The sequence below is a fragment of the Pituophis catenifer genome, unplaced genomic scaffold (genome assembly GCF_029215685.1).
Source record: "Pituophis catenifer annectens isolate HBS135680 unplaced genomic scaffold, rPitCat1.0.hap2 SCAF_8, whole genome shotgun sequence".
Lineage (NCBI taxonomy): Eukaryota > Metazoa > Chordata > Lepidosauria > Squamata > Colubridae > Pituophis > Pituophis catenifer.
The window spans coordinates 51,186,617-51,206,069 of NW_027256888.1; positions in this window are offsets into that span (position 1 = coordinate 51,186,617).

Here is a 19,453-nt window from a genome sequence, read left to right on the forward strand (position 1 = left end):
CAATGTTAAACTGATAATTCTTCACAGAACGTAATCATTTTTATGCATAAACACAAGCTTCTTTGATGGATACCTCTAGTCTTATTTGAAGTACTGTATTTTTCAGAGTATAAGATGCACCTTTTTTCCCCCTAAAAGGGGGTGAAAATTTAGGTGCATCTTATACACCAAATGTAGCCCCGCCCACCTACTGGCCCCCACCCTTTGGCCTCTGCCTCACAGCAGTTACCTCCTTGCAAGCAAACAGCAAGAAGAAACAGCTCCTTTCAGCTCCAGCATAGCCTAATTAGCATAAGTTGATTGGATCAGCCTCCCGACTCTCAGCTGTTTTGCTCTCAGCTGTTTTGCGCAGGGTTCTGCTGCTGCTGCAAAGAGGTAAATTGCTGGAGCAGATTTTTTTTTTCCTTGTGCTAATCAAACTATGCTGAAAATAAAAATGAAAGTAAAGCAGGCTGTTTGCTGTTTGCTGCAACGAGGCAAAATTGCTCAGAGGCAGAGGGAGATTTCTTTTTCTTCTTTTCCTCACCAAAAAAGGTGAGGTGCTTCTTATACTCTGGTGCGTCTTATACTCTGAAAAATACGGTAAGTCATAATTTCAATAGGCACTTTGCACTGGACAGTATCATTCTTCATTACTTCTAAATTCCAGGGTTACAGTTCAATGTATCTATCAGCTGTCTTTAGCTTTTATTTAATGTTATAATTTAAGAAGAACTGAACCAAAAAAGAGTATACAGGTAGTCCACAATTTACAACAGTTCTTTTAGTGACAATTTGAAGTTACAATTGCACTGAAAAGGGGACTTATGACAGTTTTTCACACTTACAACCATTGCAGCATCCCCATATTTATGAAACGGTAGCAGTGTCCTGGGGTCATGTGGTCACCTTTTGCAACCTTCTGACAAATGAAGTCAATGGGGAAACCAGATTCACTTAACAATCGTGATACTGACTTAACAACTACAATGATTCATTTAATAAATGTGGCAAACAAGGATGTAAAATGGTGCAAATTCCACTTAACAAATGGTTCACTTAGCAACAGAACTCAATTGTGGTCATAAGTCGACGACTACCTATAGATTCAACAAAATTCTTCTCTGAAATCTTTATGCAGCTGTGAAACCTGTCAGGTTCATTATCTTCCAATAAGATGGCTTAGCTTGGATAGCTTTCCTGGATAGCAATTTTATAATCATAAAAAGGCCCATTGGTAATAAGACTAGTTTGCCTGTAAAATGAACTTAAGATGGCATCATGAAGGCTGTGGCAAAGCCAAAATAACCAGTTCCTTGTATCCTTTCTGAATAAGGAAAGGGTGGAAGTGGTGTTCTCAATAATTTTAATAATTTTTAAAAGAGTCAATGTTTTAGATTGGTTAATTTTTATATATATATATATATGGTTTTCATGCAAGCCTCCAAAAGTTGTAGACGGACATATTATATACATAATAACTAGAGTTTAATAAACTTCATAGCCTTTGCTTTAAAGTAAACATGTATTGCATTAAATAACAAGGCAAAAAACCCATTGTCCATATATATTAACTGGAATGACTGTAATACAGGGGTGAAATGCTACTGGTTTGCACCAGTTCAGGCGAACCAGTAGTAATAAAAGCTGAACCGGTATTTCTGACGATCAGCTGTGCAGCACGGATTTCCTGCTTTCTAGCAAATGTAAATTGCGTGGCACAGCCCCCCCCCCCCCCCCCCCGCTGTTCTACTTACCTTCTTAAGGCTCCTTTTTTCCATGCGAAGCTTGCGTTTGGTGCGCACTGCGCATGTGCATGAAGCATACATTTGGTGCACACTGTGCATGCGTGGGTAGCAAACCGATGACAAACCATGGAGGATTTCACCACTGATGTACTAGGTATTTCTTTTCATACAGTATGCCATAGCATCAGTGTTTATAGCTTGAGATAAAAAAGAATATGGTCAGTATGTAAACTGCAAGCTAGAAAGAGAGAAATAAAACTTACACATAGGGAAAAGGATTAAAATAGCTTTCATGAACTTCCCAGGCCTTTTGTGCTTCCTAGGTTTACATTTGCATAAGAAAATAGAACATCAATTTAAGCTGATCAACTGTATAATAATATAAATTTGAAGCCATTTAATGTATGAGTAATTTCCAGTGAATAAAAAGGAAGAAATGACAGGTTTTTGCAGTTCCACATGCTTTCTTCCCCCACACCCCACCCCGATGATTGGAATAGAATGTTTGAATCCTACCTTTAAAAAAAAAAAAATTTAGGCCATAGAATTATAACAAATAAAAAGCAGTCATACTTGACTTATTTTGTGAAAAAAAAATCCAAAATCCATAGCTGAGTAATGCATTTATAAAGACCAAAGAAAATGGCACAAAAGGGTATATAAATTTTCAAAGTGGCATAACTATGGATTTTAGAGTTATAATAGAAATTTCTTCATTATTTCAAAGAAAGCCAGTTTTTAACAAAGCACTTAGTAAGACAGTCTGCCATTAGAAAAGCTCCCTCTATATTTTTGGCATTTATTAAGAAACTGGGAGACAGCAAGACTCAGAAAGTGCTCTGAGGTTTCATCTCTGTTGTTAGTGAGGTAATTTAAAAGCATTCAATTGTTTTGAGATTTGAAAGATTTATTTGCAGTTGTGAATAGATCAGAACTCAAAGTAATTTCATGTGCAATAAACAAGCTTAGCATGAATGTCTCTCATACTCTCAGACACTCAGTGGCTTTTCTAGTGCACATTATTCTTTACTCAATGGATCCACATAAATTGCAATAGGACTCTGACAAAAGTGCTAAAACTAACATTTCACATCCTGTAAGGCCCTGCCCTTTAATCTGGATACAGTTAAATTCACAGAAATTTCTTTCATATGTTTCCTCATGTGAGGGGCCAAGTTAAATGTTGCTTTGGAAATAGCTTTATCCATGCCAGAAATCCTTAAGGCTTAATTGTGAAATATGTCTCTTTTAAATACCTACACCAGGGATGGCGAACCTATGGCACATGTGCTGGAAGTGGCACGCAGCCGTCATCCGTTGTTTTTCCGGATACCGGCACACACATGCGCGCCAGCCAGCTGGTCTTCGCACGTGCATGCATGTCAGAAACTGGAAGACCAGGTGACTGGTACGCATGCGCATGCCGGAAACCAGAAGGTCAGCTTGTGCTCCAGGGAGCTGAACTTCCGGTTTGCGGCATTCCCCTGCATGCGCAAGTGCACACTCTCCCATTTTGGCACTCGGTGCCAGAAAGGTTTGCCAACACTGATATATACTATGTGTTTTTATTAAAAATATGAAACAGCAAATGTAACAATATGGTTCTTTTAGAGCCATGTAGTACTAGCATGCTTATTGCACACGTTAGACAAATGGACATGGTAGATCCATAAGCTAAATGGATAAAAAGATTGTTGTAATAATAAAAGCAGCGGATTGACGCTATATAAACAGTTATACTTCTAAACTTACCCTAAGTAAGTTTCAAGCCAGAAGCATCTATGATTGCCATTTTCACTTGTGGGATGAAACTTTGCTTGTATGATCATTGTCATCTTTGTGATGTTTTGATCTCCATTATAGACTCTCCAATTTGAAGTAAGATTTTGCAAGGTTTTCAACAAGACAGGAACTCAGAGGTAAAGAATTACATGTGGAGAAGTAATCTAATGGCATTCCAGAAATAATAGCATATCTTGAAACACACACACATACCGGAGGGGAGCGGGGATGGAGAAGGAAAGTAATAGAATATGCTCTTGCATATGCTTTGTTTAGTTGATTAATAAAGTATTTTTTATTGATAACAGAATGTAGACTCCTGAAGAGAATAAAAATACGACTTGTACAGATCATAATGACTATGATTATTTATTTATTTATTAAATATATACAGTATGCTGCCCATCTCAATATCTAAGATATTTTTTTTTAATTTGATTTATATGCCGCCCTTCTCCGGAGACTCAGGGCGGCTTACAATGCGCTAAGCAATAGCCTTCATTCTTTTGTATATTTATACAAAGTCAGCTTATTGCCCCCACAAACTGGGTCCTCAATTTACCTACCTTAGAAAGGATGGAAGGCTGAGTCAACCTTGAGCCTTGGCGAGATTCGAACCTGCAGTAATTGCAGGCAGCTGTTCTTAATAACAGGGTGCTTTAGACCACTGTACTACCAAGGCTCTTTTATGAATAAAATAGCTGTTTATCTGCTTAGGAAACTTTTACAGTTTAGTGATTCTAAACCCAGAGAGTGCCTCTCCAAGAGCAGCTGCTCCCACCAGGATATCCATTTTAGACACTGGTGTTTGATTAAATATGTCGGGACAGGGCAACGTGTCATATAACATTGGGCACAAAGTACATGACCTATTTCTGTACACCTTTGTACACAAGAAGGAATGTCCTTCATTCTATTAAAATATAATCTGACTTTGTTCTCATCACAGACTGACAGAAAGTGTTGTTCATCAACAACATAAGCTTCAAAATCAATATACCTTATCTACTAACACACTTCTGCAGTTTTAAGAGTTTCCAAATTTAAGAGATTTCTTTCCACGTGGTGTTCATTGACATATTCCCTGATAACTGACTTTATTGATTAGTCAACAATTATCATAAATAATGTTACCTACAAATGAATGAATGCTGATTTATATTTTGCAAAAGGATACATTTAAGTATTGCATTCAATTTGTTGAGCCATGATTCTGATAAATACAGAATTCATGAAGTATTAACAGCATCATGCTTGTAGACAACTCATTTGAGATGCATATTTTCATATTTTTCTCTGGAAGGCATTAAAATACTAGCTTGGTAAAGGGCAAGAGTTCCTATTCAGGTTAATACTGCATGTCAAAACAGACTATGAAAATGATGTGGACTTAAATATATAAAACAAATGTTATACTATGCCAAGGATGTCAAACCCCCGGACTGCAGGCCGGATGCATCACAGGCTGGCCACGCCCACGCCCGGTTTAGCGAAGAGGGAAAAAGTCCTGATATGTCACATGATGCTGCTGTGACGACGTGAGTATGACACCCCTGTACTATGCACTAGGATCTATATAAAGAATCCTGTATTAAACAGCAGGAAGTCACTGATTATATAACATGTGACCATGTTATATAATCAGAGCAGAGTGTAATTAGGTCTGCAGGAACAAATACAGCCTGTTTCACTGAATGAAAATTGAAAATTTTCATTTTCAACTGAAAATGAATAAAGAGATAGTAGCACTATCTGTTTTCAAAGCATACCTGGTCGTGCCCAAAACCAGCTGCAGTTGGTTGGTTCATGCCCATTACCTTGGTTAAGAAATTCCCTGCTACTCTGATTTTTTTTTTACTGTTCTCATTCTCAGCTGCATGCAATAACCTCGGACACAGTTTTCATCTAGCTGTCATTTAAACAGCACACATCAGTGCAAGATTAAAAACTCAGTTAAACATTTCAGGCTCACAGCATAGTAAAATGTACCTTGTCCTTTCAGTCCAACCTATTCCATATACAATCATAAAAGATTCTTTTAGAAAGCCACATACAATGTATTTCACAGATCTGTGCCACTCAGAAATAACCTCATGGGCATCTCTTATAACATAAAAGCAAGTAGAGGGGATGAAAAAATAAATCATCACGTTCAGTCTTACGATTCAGAATATTTTTTCATTATGGCCTAAGATATACATGCAGATTATAAGAATAAGAACTATAAGGTGATATCTCTGTAAGGACAGATGTTTGAACAACTTCAACTTCAGTACAGGTCCTGCTTCTGCTTTGGTAAAGTTCTTTGGTCTTTTGAAGAAAAATCCTTTTTTTCTCCAACCTCTTTCACAAGAGGAAGTAAAATATCTATAAAAATTTACAGAGGAAGTTGTGAGACCTTTGAAATAACTGGTGTAACTTTCTCTCTGTCTCTCTTTTAACTTTAAAAATTCCAGTAGGTATTTTCATTTGTTTATTGAAACATGCAGGCGGGGGGGGGGTTGTTTTTGTTTTTGTCATCTTCTATATTCTTCCAAAGGGATGTGGTGGCTCAGTGGCTAAGATGCTGAGCTTGTCGATTGAAAGATCGGCAGTTCAGCGGTTCAAATCCCTAGTGCCACATAACAGGGTGAGCTGCCGTTACTTGTCCCAGCTTCTGCCAACCTAGCAGTTCGAAAGCACACAAAAAATGCAAGGAAAAAAATAGGGACCACCTTTGGTGGGAAGGTCACAGCGTTCTATGCGCCTTTGGCATTTAGTCATACCGGCCACATGATCATGGAGACATCTTTGGACAGCTCTGGCTCTTCGGCTTTGAAATGGAGATGAGCACTGCCCCCTAGAGTCGGGAACAACTAGCATGTATGTGCAAGGGGAACCTTTATCTACCAAGAGTAATTTCCTGACCATGTAATTTTATGGGATCAGGGACTATTCCTTGAAAAAATGCATTAAAGTGTATTTTAGATAGGAATTATATTCCAGAAAATTAGGGACAGCATAAAAAGGGCAAATAAATTTTAGGGAAAAAAATAACATTATATCATGCTTAATCTAGATGAAGCCTTCATGATTACCCTGATTACAGATTTATCCTCTTTATTTTTTTGCCCCATGCAAGGATGCTTCCATATAAAAGCTAATCATTAGGCTTTTCATTGCTCTTTTGCAATAGGCAGTGTTCTACTTCAGGACTTACATCCTAAATGAAAGGCTGCTAGGGAAAAAAGTATTTCCTTACTTCTTTCAATAATAATTAAGCTGGATCCTTAACATTGACTTTATGCAGTACATAGTATATATTTTCTCACAGCAACATTACTCTTGGGATACATACTTTATTATTGCTGAAAGCATCTGCATCTTTTAAATGCATGATAGACTTCAGAACAATTGGAGTTAATGAAGTAACTTTGTAGCAGTGAGATTTCATTTCTCCCCAGAGTTCTGTTCAGAATCCCAGCCTCATTTCTTTAAAACTATTATATCAGAGTTCTATTGGTTGATTAATAGATACATGACCATCGATATGGATAATTCTAAACAAGCCTGCCTGATAAATTAAGTGCCACATTCTGTAATTCATCCTGGGGAGGGTGGGTAATTCTGTGAATATTCTACAAAATATTAGTATGGGTTAAAGATTGCAATCATGTTTATTAACCATAAATAGTGTTTAGATTTTATTAAAGGCAAATTAACACTTGACCAAATTTTAATAAACAGTTTCCAAATAATCAGCACAGTGTATAACTCTGTGCAAATACTTCTTCAATGTAAACATCAATGTGGTATTTTAAAAAAATTGACCACATGATAGCATTGACATTCAAGGAATCTATATCCACATATTTAAAAACAAATAACTTAGAGAAATATGGTAGGTAACATGTATACTTGGGTATATTCACATGCATATGAATGACTGCATAGTTCCAATATAAAATTCTAAATTACAATTTTGATTTCCTTTCCATATGCAAATATGTCACAGAATAATTATATGCACAAAAGTAGTGTGCATGTTAATCTCCCTCATTATTGGTTCAGCAGTTTCTCAGAGGATATTGATAGTGTGGCAGAATGTCCTTCTACAAAATGATGCACAGCTAAATCTTCTTTTATATTATTAATGTATTCTTTTGCTCATTTTTAAACTGATACATTGGATAACTAAGCTATAATGCACTATCTAGATGAGAATAGTTGCAAATAAAAATCAAACTACAAAAAGTGAAATTTGGATATTTCTGAAACACAGCATAATATTTAAAATTATTATTGTTTTATGGGTCCCAGTTGTCATTATAGTTAAATAAAAAACATGATTATAGTTATTAAGATGAATTATTGCACTTCAAACGGCATCTGAATGATAGCTAGTTTTCAGCAACCTAAATATTTCTGGTTGTATGAAGCCCTGTATGTGTAGGACCTTTGAACTATTCATTGTCATAATTTTTGTGGTGCTCATAGCTTTAATAATCTGTCTCGTATGAGGTGTCTAAATGTACATCCCATATCTGTTAGGTAGATATGTTGTAGAGATACAGAGAAAGCTCTTTGGAAAAAAATTGATTCAAGACTCCAAATTCAACTATAATCATTTGAAAGATGTTACCCATAAATTAGATGTTTCAGTCCTGGCTTCCAGCTGGAAATTTATTTTCTATCTCTTTATGCTTCTAAAAAGTGCATCTCTATAGTCACCAAAATGGTGCAGAAGACATTACCAGATTGGTCTCTTGACATTCCAAATGATAAAGACCAGGGGTGGGTTCTACTTGCCTTTACTACCAGTTTGCAATGGGCCATGTGCATGTGTGAGTGAAGCGAGCATGCGTGTGCGTGCTTCTGCACAGAAGCTTCTTGATGACGTTTGCGAACTGGTCTGAACCGGGGTCAACCCACCACTGATAAAGCCTCTGGTGGAGATATCCCTCTGTTGCTGATTAAATCAAGTACTGACTGCTTGACATAAGTTTTAGCAGTTTTATTTATAATCATAAGTCACACTAAAAGTGCCCTCTGAATGAAACACCTCTATTTTAAGAGCCTCAGTGGTGCAGTGGTTAGAATGAAGTATTGCAAGCTACTTCTGCTGATTGCTGGCTTCCTGCAATTTGGCAGTTTGAATCTCACCAGGCTCAAGGTTGACTCAGCTTTCCATCCTTCTGAGGTGGGTAAAATGAGGACCCAGATTGTTGGGGGAAATATGCTGACTCTGTAAACCACTTAGGGCTATAAAGCACTATGAAGCAGTATATAAGTCTAAATGCTACTGCTATTTTCATTTGTTTATTTTAAGAATATACAACTTAACTTAAAAAGTTATAGCTCTGATCCATCCCAGAAATGTCCAATCTGCATATTACACATTATTAATAAGCCCTATACTAAACCTTTTTTCCCATAAATTAATGGACTGTTTGGATCATTAAAGCATTCTTGCTGAACATCAGGTTGGAGAAGTCAGCTATGAACCAATGTTGTTTTTACTGTAGCTAACAAAAATATATATATTCTACTCAGAGGTCCTTACAGGTTTCATTTATTAATTTAAAACAGCCTTCGATTCACTCTCTAGAGAATGATTATATTCCAAACTGCATCTTCATAACATAATACCCAGACTGTGATTATCTTAACCTTTTGCTAGCTGTTCATGAGGCAGGATTTCAGACTAGATTGGTTCTGTATCTAAGCTATGTTTGAACACAAATGCTTTTTTCTAGTGAGATGGGCGTAGATTAACCTGTATCAGTATATTTTGTAAACTTCATATATGCACATACATGCACAATTTCTCTTAAACACACACAGACACCCATTCTAGTTATACTACCTTTTACTTTTTCAGCTCATTTATGCTTCTAGTTATTTATTTATTATTTATAGAGAAAGGCAGTTTGGTGTAGTGCTTAAGGCATCAGACTAGAAATTGGGAGACCATGAGTTCCATCCCACCCTAGGCATAAAGCCAGCTGGATGACTTTGGGCCAGTCACTTTCTCTCAGCCCTAGGAAGGAAGCAATGGGAAATGACTTGTGAAAAGCCTTCTGAAGAAAATTGCAGGGTCTTGTCCAGGCACTTTCTGAGAATCAGTCCCAACTGAATAGAAAGAAAGAAAAAAATTCTGATTATACCTACAATAATGCTGATCAAATGCTAATATTAGTCTCACTACAGGTTAGGATAGTTTTAAATTGTTTACCATTTTAGGAAATCTAGTATTTCTTACATATTTATCTAGCTTAACTATTGTTTACAGGTGATTGTATAGTGGTGTTATTTTTTTATTCTTTAATTTTATGCTAGTGATATTCTATTTTGTTTTAGTAATATATATTTTATTTGTCATGCTATTTTTTCTGTTTTTATAATTTTATTTGTTATACCCTGGTCAATGGCTGAAATAAAGCAAAACTAAAAACTGATTCTAGAGAAAATATTTATTTGAAGGAGCAGCTGCCATTTCATTACTGGTTTTGATGTTTGTATCTACCGCATACATAGGCAATCTATTTTAATGACATTATTTTTATAACCTTGTTATTTTGATAATAAAATAGAGAATGTTCAAAATAGATTTTGCTATAAAATTGGGGCAAGAGGTCTGGGAGAGAAAAGGAAAGGGAATGCATATACGAATGTTCAAACTTTAGAAGGATGTCTCTTTTAATAAATTTATTATAGAAATAACATGAGTCAAAGGTGATAGCAAACCCAGGAGTATCAGTAGCAAAGCTGTGATTACTGAGCAACAAATTCCATTCCCATGGATATGAAAATAGAAAGTAAATATAAGACAGGAAGTTTGGGTGAGTGCAGCAGATAGAAGTCAGCTTGGATGAGAAAAGTGGGGGTGGAATGAGAAGAAAATTGAGGAGACGAGGGAACGAGATAGAGAACAGAACACATAATAATGTGAAAGGAAATAAGTTCTTTATAGTTTTGTTTTTGTGAATGTACTAAATGAAAGATTTTTCACTCTTTTTTTCCTGCATAGTGCCTGTGAAAAATTAGAGAAGGAAGAATGCTGATTGTCCTTACATGTTTCCCATGTGAACAAAATTTCTGCATGTCACAAAGTCCCTTCATCAGCATAACTCATTAAGGCTGAAACAGAATACATATACCAAGTGCAATAGGGTTTACTCTAAAATTAGAGTTGCCAGGTGTCCACTATTTGAGCGGACAGTCCGCTTTTTTCACATTATGTTCACTATTTTTTTTCACAAAATTTTTTTTATTCAAAAGCTTTATGATGAAATGATATGTAATCTAAAGCTGTACAGTCTAAGAGAATAAGGATAGGAGAATCGCGTTTTGTCTTTTTTTTCATAAATTAGAATGAGACAAAGATTGAATATCCACTGAACTCGATTCTCCGAAAAAATTAATGATGAGATTAAAATAAAAATATATTATAAAATTATGTACAGTTCACATTTTTAAAATGTATTGTAGCTTGTGTCGACTGACCTAAAATGGCATGTTAAAATATTTGTAAGAAAATATATAATTTAATTGTAATTTTTTTTTTTTTACTACTTAACACCCTCCCCCCCGCTTGTCTGCTATTTTTTGGAAGCAGACCTGGCGACCCTAACAAGAACATTTGCATAAAATGAGCATTCCCATAAAAGCCACTGTAAACTGAATAACATAAATGCATTTCATCCTGCTTTAATATATATGGGATTTGAACGATATTGGATTTTGAACGATATTGTTAGAATGTCATAACCTTATTAAGTCTCAATATATCATTACTGTGCTTAGCTTTCTTTTTAGTGAGAGTTTTTGCCATTTCAATTATCACATGAAAATGCTGGTTTGAGGTACTTTAAAAAGGAAAAAAAGTCACAGTAACAAATAATATAAAAGTTATAGAAAGATAGCAATAGCAATAGCACTTAGACTTATATACTTTACAGCTTTCCTTGAATAGTTTATAATGTCAGCATATTGCCCCCAACAATTTGGGTCCTCATTTTACCCACCTCAGAAGGATGGAAGGCTGAGGCAATCTTGAGCCAGTCAGGATCGAACTCAAATTGATTAAGAATAACAAATGATATATAATAATTGTTTTCACATACGAAATATTTTATTTACGAATATTCACATACGAATATTTCATTTATTCTTCAGGAAAAATTCCAGAATAAATTAAGTAGATTCATTTTATTTAGTTATTTTGGAGACTGTTTTACAATTCAGTAAAATTTAATTTTTTTAATTAAAATTCTATAGGAAAAATGTCTATATCAAGTATATAGCTGATCTTTAGGGAATTTATTATTAAGAAACTTTTCATTCATTTTTTTAGTTGATTGTTTTAACTTTGAAGAAATCAACCATACTTCATAGTATTGATCTTATGGAAATCTAAAGGTACTTTCTATGGATTTTTTTTACAAGGAAGGAAAACAGACAGGTAGACTTTATGCAGTTTACTTTTTACCATAAAAATACCATGAATGACCTGCATAGAGATTCCTAAATTACTTCTGGCATGATTGGTAGTAGAATGGTTACAAGTAGTCCTAAATATAGGAGCTAAATAATGATAGAAATGTTAACATGTTTAATCTTCTTATTCATAGAATAGAATTCTTTATTGGCCAAATGTGATTAGACACACAAGGAATTTGTCTTTGGTGCATATGCTCTCATTGTGCAAGAAAAAATACATTCATCAAGAATCATAAGATACAACACTAGTGATAGTCATAGTTTACTAATAAGAAATCAAATCACACTAGGAAACAAACAGAACAATATAAATCGTAAAAATACATAAAATTATTATATATCTAGTTGTCTATCATTTGTGTGTTCTCCCTAATTTATCTGATATTACCAACCCTTAGGACAATCTGCGCACTTTCCGCCGCGCTCTTAAGACCTTCCTATTCCAGCAAGTTGGCCTGGCCTAACCTTTTTCCCCTTTTCTTTTAAATCGAAAATTTTAAATCTGTTTTTAAATTATTGGGATGTTTTAAATTTATCCTGGGATAAATTGTTTAATCTGGTTTTATTTCTGCTTTTAAATTTTGTATTTATGTATTTTATTTTGTGCCTGTTCACCGCCCTGAGTCCTTCGTGAGTAGGGCGGTATATAAATCTAATAAAACAAACAAACAAACAAAACAAACAAACAATAGAAGGATTTTTTTAAAAACCAGTAAAGTGTGTAATGTTGAGGATGAGCAAGAAGATGCTAGGGTCCTTATTCCAAATAAGAAGGTAGGTCTAAGACAAATAAGTGGATAGTCAAAAAACACAATTTTGTCTAGGCAAAGTATCAGTAATGACTTCTTCAACTTCTTAAAAGCATATGTTTCATCAGCAGTAATACAGTCTAGCCACCTTGTGCTTTGTTGGCCTCTTTTCTAACTATTTTCAATTTTTCCAAGCATCATGGATTTTTCCAGTGCCTCAGGCCTTCACATAGAATATTAAAATATTTAATATTTAGCTTCATTATTCGTGCTTCCAGTAAGGTCTCTGATATACTTCATCCAGTATTGAATTTTTTTTATTTATTTTTTTGTGGGCTGTTATTCTGATTAATTTTCTCCAGCAGTACCAGATCAAAAGCATACGTCTTACTTTATTCAGCCTTTCTGATGATCCAGCTTTCAAGCTATATATAAAAAAAAGGGAAAACCATGGCCTGACAATATATAGAATTGTTGTCATTATATGTCTCTACACTTTAATATTTCTAAATCTCTCATAGGCTTTCCACCAAAAAGTTACATCTCTTTATTTTATGCTAACACCCACTATCCTGTGAATTTTGAAATCTAGGAAGATAAAAGTATTTTACTATTTTACCTTGTTCTCAATGTTGGAAAATTACTGTCAGTAATGTCCAGTTTAGTTTGCATCCAGCACATTCTGTCAGTTTCTACGTCTAGATCAGAGTAAGCACATCACTACTTAGTTCAGCTAGCAAAAATATAGCTTGAAATTTATTAAATATTAGACGTATCAAAAAATGAACCAGCAAAAATTGGACAAAAAGCAGGCAAAAGAAGGCAGGGGGTTGAGTTATAGCAGTGGTAGGTTGCCCCCGGTTCGCACCAGTTCTATAGAACCGGTTGCCCCGGTTCGCACCAGTTCTATAGAACTAGCGGGAGGCTCTGCCCACCTACCCCGACATCATCAAAATGCTTCTGCACATGCGCAGAAGAGAGAGTGTGTGCGGCCCCGTTGTGAACCGGTAGTAAAGGTAAGTAGAACCCACCCTTGAGTTATAGGTATAATAATAGGTATAATAATACCTATCTACATTATTTATATCAATAACTATTTCAAAAGCTAACAAACTTTCCAGGGCCACTGGAAACAATACTGTGAATAATTAGCATGAGCAGTCCTAAAAGGAATAGCCTTCAGATATTCCAGTTTTAATCCAGGGGTGAAATACTACTGGTTAGGACCAATTCAGCTGAACCGGTAGTGGTGGCGGGTGGTTCAGAGAACCGGTAGCAACGGCAGTGTGAGGCTCTGCCCATCCGCCCAGACATCATTACTTCCTGGTTTTAACAAGAAAGTAACCTGTCTTTTACCCTCTGTGCATGCGGCTTTGCACATGCGCAGAGGGTCTGAAATCTCATGTGATGTGCATGTGTGTGAGCAAAGCGAACCCACATGCAGGGAGCGCACACCTCTGAACCGATAGAGAAGGTAAATAGATTTCATCCCTGATTTTATCCTTTTATTTACAAAATAATTGCCTAATAAAAACAGAAATCCATTCAACTGTGACTCTCATATGTTCTGTACCATGAAGGAAATTATTTGATGGATGGGATATTACATCTAACTCTCTCCACCTATTTGAATTGGATTGGCATTGCTTACCTATCTCTGGTGGGGGATTAAATTTGACCAGTACTGCAGTAATAGTTACTTCTATGATGTAATCATTCTCCATCTGTTTTTCATTACAATTACAATGTACAAGTAGTCCTCAACTTACAACAGTTCATTTAGTGGCCTTTGAAATTACAACAGCACTGAAAAAATGATTTATGACCATTTTTCATACTTATGACCATTCCAGCATCCCCATGGTCATGTCGTTTACATTCGGATGCTTTTTGTTTCATACTTATGACAGTTGCAGTGTCCTGGAGTCATGAGCTGCGGCAGCGCAGTGGTTAGAATGCAGTACTGCAGGCTACTTCTGCTGATCGGCTGCTGGCAACAGTTCGGCAGTTCAAGTCTCACCAGCTCATGGTTTACTCAGCCTTCCATCCTTCCAAGGTTGGTAAAATGAGGACCCAGATTGTTGGGGGCAATATGCAAACCGCTTAGAGAGGGCTGTAAAACACTTTGGAGTGATATATAAGTCTAAGTGCTATTGTTACTATTGCTATGTGATGCTCTTTTGTGAACTACTGACAAGAAAAGTCAATGGGGAAGCCAGATTCACTTAATAACTGTGTTACTAATTTAACAACTGCAATGATTAATTTAACAAATGTGGCAAGAAAACGTGCAAAATGGGGCAAAAATCACTTAACAAATGTCTCACTTAGCAACATAAATTCTGGACTCAATTGTGGTTGTAAGAACTACCTATATAGCAACTTTTCGAAGGGCTCCAATGGCCACACCCACAGAGTTACATAGTTACATATAGCCTGAGGGCTGAGACTGTGAATTAGAAAGATTCTGCAGGCAAAACATCCATTCTGTCATTGAGCCATAGCCTTGCTCATTTAGACTCAGGGAAAAGATTAATCCTATCAGCTTTCTGCAATTGGTTGCATTGTGATTATGATTTAGAATTTATTTTTAAATCTTGAATTGCCATATACACACTCATTAATTAGTTTCTATTTAATTCAGTAGCATTTAATATTTATGGCACCGTGGATTAGAGTACAGTGCCCTTCAAAGAAGAACAAATTTGGATAGTTTTTTTTTCTTGCTTGTCTTTAAGCAGCAATATATATCTAAAAAATAGCATGAAAAACTTCAATCTCGTGCCTTTTTGCAGTATTTATCACTGTTGGTATAAATAAAAATTTAACAGAAAGAAAATACATAATAATTTATACACTTCGATATTTTAGATACTTACCATTGCAAATGGAGTTATTTCATATCTCAAGATTCTATTTCATATTACAAAGCTTTGTCCTATATATTATAGGAATAATATAGTTTCCAAGATCAGAAATGTCAAGCTATTTTTTTTTCTAAATACAATTTTCTGGGCTAATTCTCTTTTCTCTACAATCCAAGAGAAAGGAAATCTATCTTCTTTCTAGTATGTATACCCCTCCCTCCATCTCCACCTCCACTTCCACCTGTATGTTAGTGTATATATGTCACAATTTATTGTACAATAAATTATGATAGCAATAGCACTTAGACTTATATACCCCTTCAGAGTGCTTTACAGCCCTCTCTAAGCGATTTACAGAGTCAGCATATTGCCCCCAACAATCTGGGTCCTCATTTTACCGACCTCGGAAGGATGGAAGGCTAAGTCAACCTTGAGCCGGTGAGATATGAACTGTCGAACTGTAGCTAGCAGTCAGCTGAAGTAACCTGCAGTATTGCACTCTAACCACTGCACCATCTTGGCTCTTATCCATGCCACTTATCCATGTCAGAACTGGCTCTCATTTTGTTAGCTGAAGCAACAATTAAGGCATTTCATTTGACAAGCAAAAGTTTTTATTTCAACCATAGTATGAAAGAAAGGATAATCTTGAGTTTAGTTTCAGATAGTTTCAGGACATGTGTGGAGAGTGCACCACTCTACTGTCTTACATCTTTTACTGTTCTCATGGCACTTGTTTGCTACATGCCCAAAATAGTAACAAAGATATCAGTGGTTAAAGCAATAAGTAGATAAGAACTTAGATGGCTGGGTTTTTTTCTCTCCATCATTGTATAAGCAACCTTTCTCAATATGCTCCTCTTTCTGTGCTTCCATACATATATTGTGTTATATGCATGACAATATTTTTCATATTAAAATATGTATAAAGATAGAAAGCATTACAGAGGTCACGTATTGAGGTCTACATCTCCATTATTGGTCTTCTGTCCTTCCTTTACTTACATGAGAGAATTGTTTCATTTCTAGAAGAGTAGAATAAAAAGAGACCAAGATCAATAGTTGCGTTATTTACATGAATATTTTACATGTGGCTGCAACTTTTCCACTTTCATCATATCTCTAAGGCAAGAAGAAATAGATTCAGTGGTAAGGGAATTATGCTAAACTATATAAGCAATGGAGAAAATTTCTGAATGTAATTTCTTGGCTCAAAACTCTGGTGTGCAAAACACTTTGAATTAAAACCATTTTGAAAATAAGACAGCTGTTTTGATTGTTAAATGTGTTGCTTCAACCACTTTGTACCATGATTTAACTTTTAACTGTATTTATTGTCTTGTTTTACATTAATTTATAATAAGACTTGTTTTGTGTATTGTATGTTAGCCACCAAGAGTTATTTAAGATGGGCAGCCATGTAATTTTTCTAAATAAATAAATCTCTGTATCAAATTTAAAATATTTTTAAAATGATCTAAAGTGCTCATTTTCTTTCAAACTCAAAGAGATGGGATTTCAAATTCAAAATTGTTTGAATTCAGTATATTTGTATACCACTACTTCGAGATGTTTATCGAGTTTAAAACATAAATATGCCTTTTCTCAAAGATGAGCTCTTATTAAAGAATAAATTGTGGTTTTTTTCAATATAGGAGAAATGCAAGTCTCTCTTTCTCTCTCTATTTATTTATATTGCAAAACACGTATAGAATTAAATTGTACACAAATTTTAAGCAGCTACTAAATATTGTCTGCAATATGAATGATAGTATCTAAGGGAACCTTTCCTTCTCTTCAATTTTCCATACTTGGTTTGTGCCAGAGGTCCCCTATTGTTGGGATTTTTGGTGGTTTTTGAGTTTGGCTGTTTTTCCTTCAGATACTTCATTGCTAAATTAGATAACATTAGCAGTGTATGACAGAATGAAGTTTGCAGGTTATTTATATAGAAAGAGAGTTCCACCTGCTAGTCTTGGTGTTGTTTTTCCTCTTGAAACTTGTTTGATTAGGGTATTGTTACTTCTTAAATTGTTTATCTACAAATTCACAGCTGTTCACTGTTTATGTGATTGTTGGCTGCTAGGGAGGCTGTGCTCTGGACTGTTTTCTTTTTTGACATTTGGTTATGTCTTTTAAATGATATATAGATTGGACTAACTGCTGCATTATGTCATTGCTGATTAATTTGTCTGATGGCCAATTTTTCAGGAATACCTTAAAATGTTTTGATTTCATTTGCTCTAGAATGTTGAAATTATGGTTGAATTTGGTTATATCTTAAAAGATTTGTGAATTTTCAAATGTCTTCTGATTGCCCATTGATTTTCATGGATGTATTTGTAGGTCTCCTACTTGCCTGTCCTATATAGTGGACTTTGCAGTCATTACATTATATGTTGTATATGATTCCTGTTTCTTTCTTACGTGGTTACTGGGTCTCGAAATTTGCTTAAGAAGTTTTGGAGAGCATTTGTTGATTTTTATGCATTGATTATGATTAGCACTGATGATGTTACCTAGTTTAGGTGATGAAACATCGGCGAGAAAACAAAGACAACCAAGCTCAGAGACACCAAGGACTTCTCATTTCAATTCTGAGCTACAAATATTCTCCTTTATTGGATTTATTTATTTATTTATTTATTTATTTATTTATTTATTTATTTATTTATTCAATTTATATGCCGCCCCTCTCCGAAGACCCAGGGCGGCTCACAATACACTCAAAAAATCACTATAAAAACACTTAAAATTAAAAACATTAAAGACGTTAAAACCCATTCACACCATTCATGGCCGGATCTCATCAGATCACAGTGAGATCAATGGCCCCAGGCCTGCCAGAAAAGCCAGGTCTTCACTGCTTTTCAGAAGGCCAATAGGGTGGGGATGGTCTGGATCTCAGGAGGTAACTGGTTCCAGAGAGCTGGGGCAGCCACAGAGAAGGCCCTCCCCTGCAGGCCTGCCAGCCAGCATTGTTTAGCTGACGGGACCTGGAGGAGACCAACTCTGTGGGATCTTACCGGTCTCTGGGAGCTATGCGGTAGAAGGCAGTCTCGAAGATAACCTGGCCCTGAGCCATGTAGGGCTTTAAAGGTTGGTTATTACCAACACCTTGAATTGTGACCGGAGACCAATAGGGAGCCAGTGCAGCTCGTGGAGAATTGGTGTAATGTAGGTGTACCTAGCTGCACCCACGACAGCTCGCACGGCTGCGTCCTGGACCAACTGTAGTCTCCGAACACTTTTCAAGGGTAGCCCCATGTAGAGTGCATTGCAATAATCTAACCGTGAGGTGACAAGGGCAGGGATGACTGTGAAGAGAGGCTCCTGATCCAAGTAGGGTCGCAATTGGTGCACCAGGTGAACCTGTGCAAAGGCCCCCCTAGCCACAGCTATTAGATGTTGCTCTAATTTTATCTGTGAGTCTAGGAGGACACCCAAATTGAGAGCCATTCTGAGAGGGACAATTTCTCTCCCCCCCCACCGAACATCCTTGTCCAAGGATGGACAATCGACATAGTCTTTAGGAGGCAACACCCACAGCCACTCAATCTTGTCTGGATTAAGTCTGAACCTGTTGACTCCCATCCAGACATTTTTATATTGCAAGGTGTGATAATCTGATACTTGTCTCAGAATCATGCAAGCCACAATATTTCCTGTGAGACTCTATGAAAGAAAATTTGGATTTTGAAAAAGGATATTGATGCTTTTGAATTTTGATGTTAGAGAAGATTCCTGAGTCAGGACAACTAAGTAAACAAACAAACTGACCATAAAACAAATCAACCCAGAATTCTGATTCAAAACACAAAGTGGACAGGCTAAAATTATTCCACTT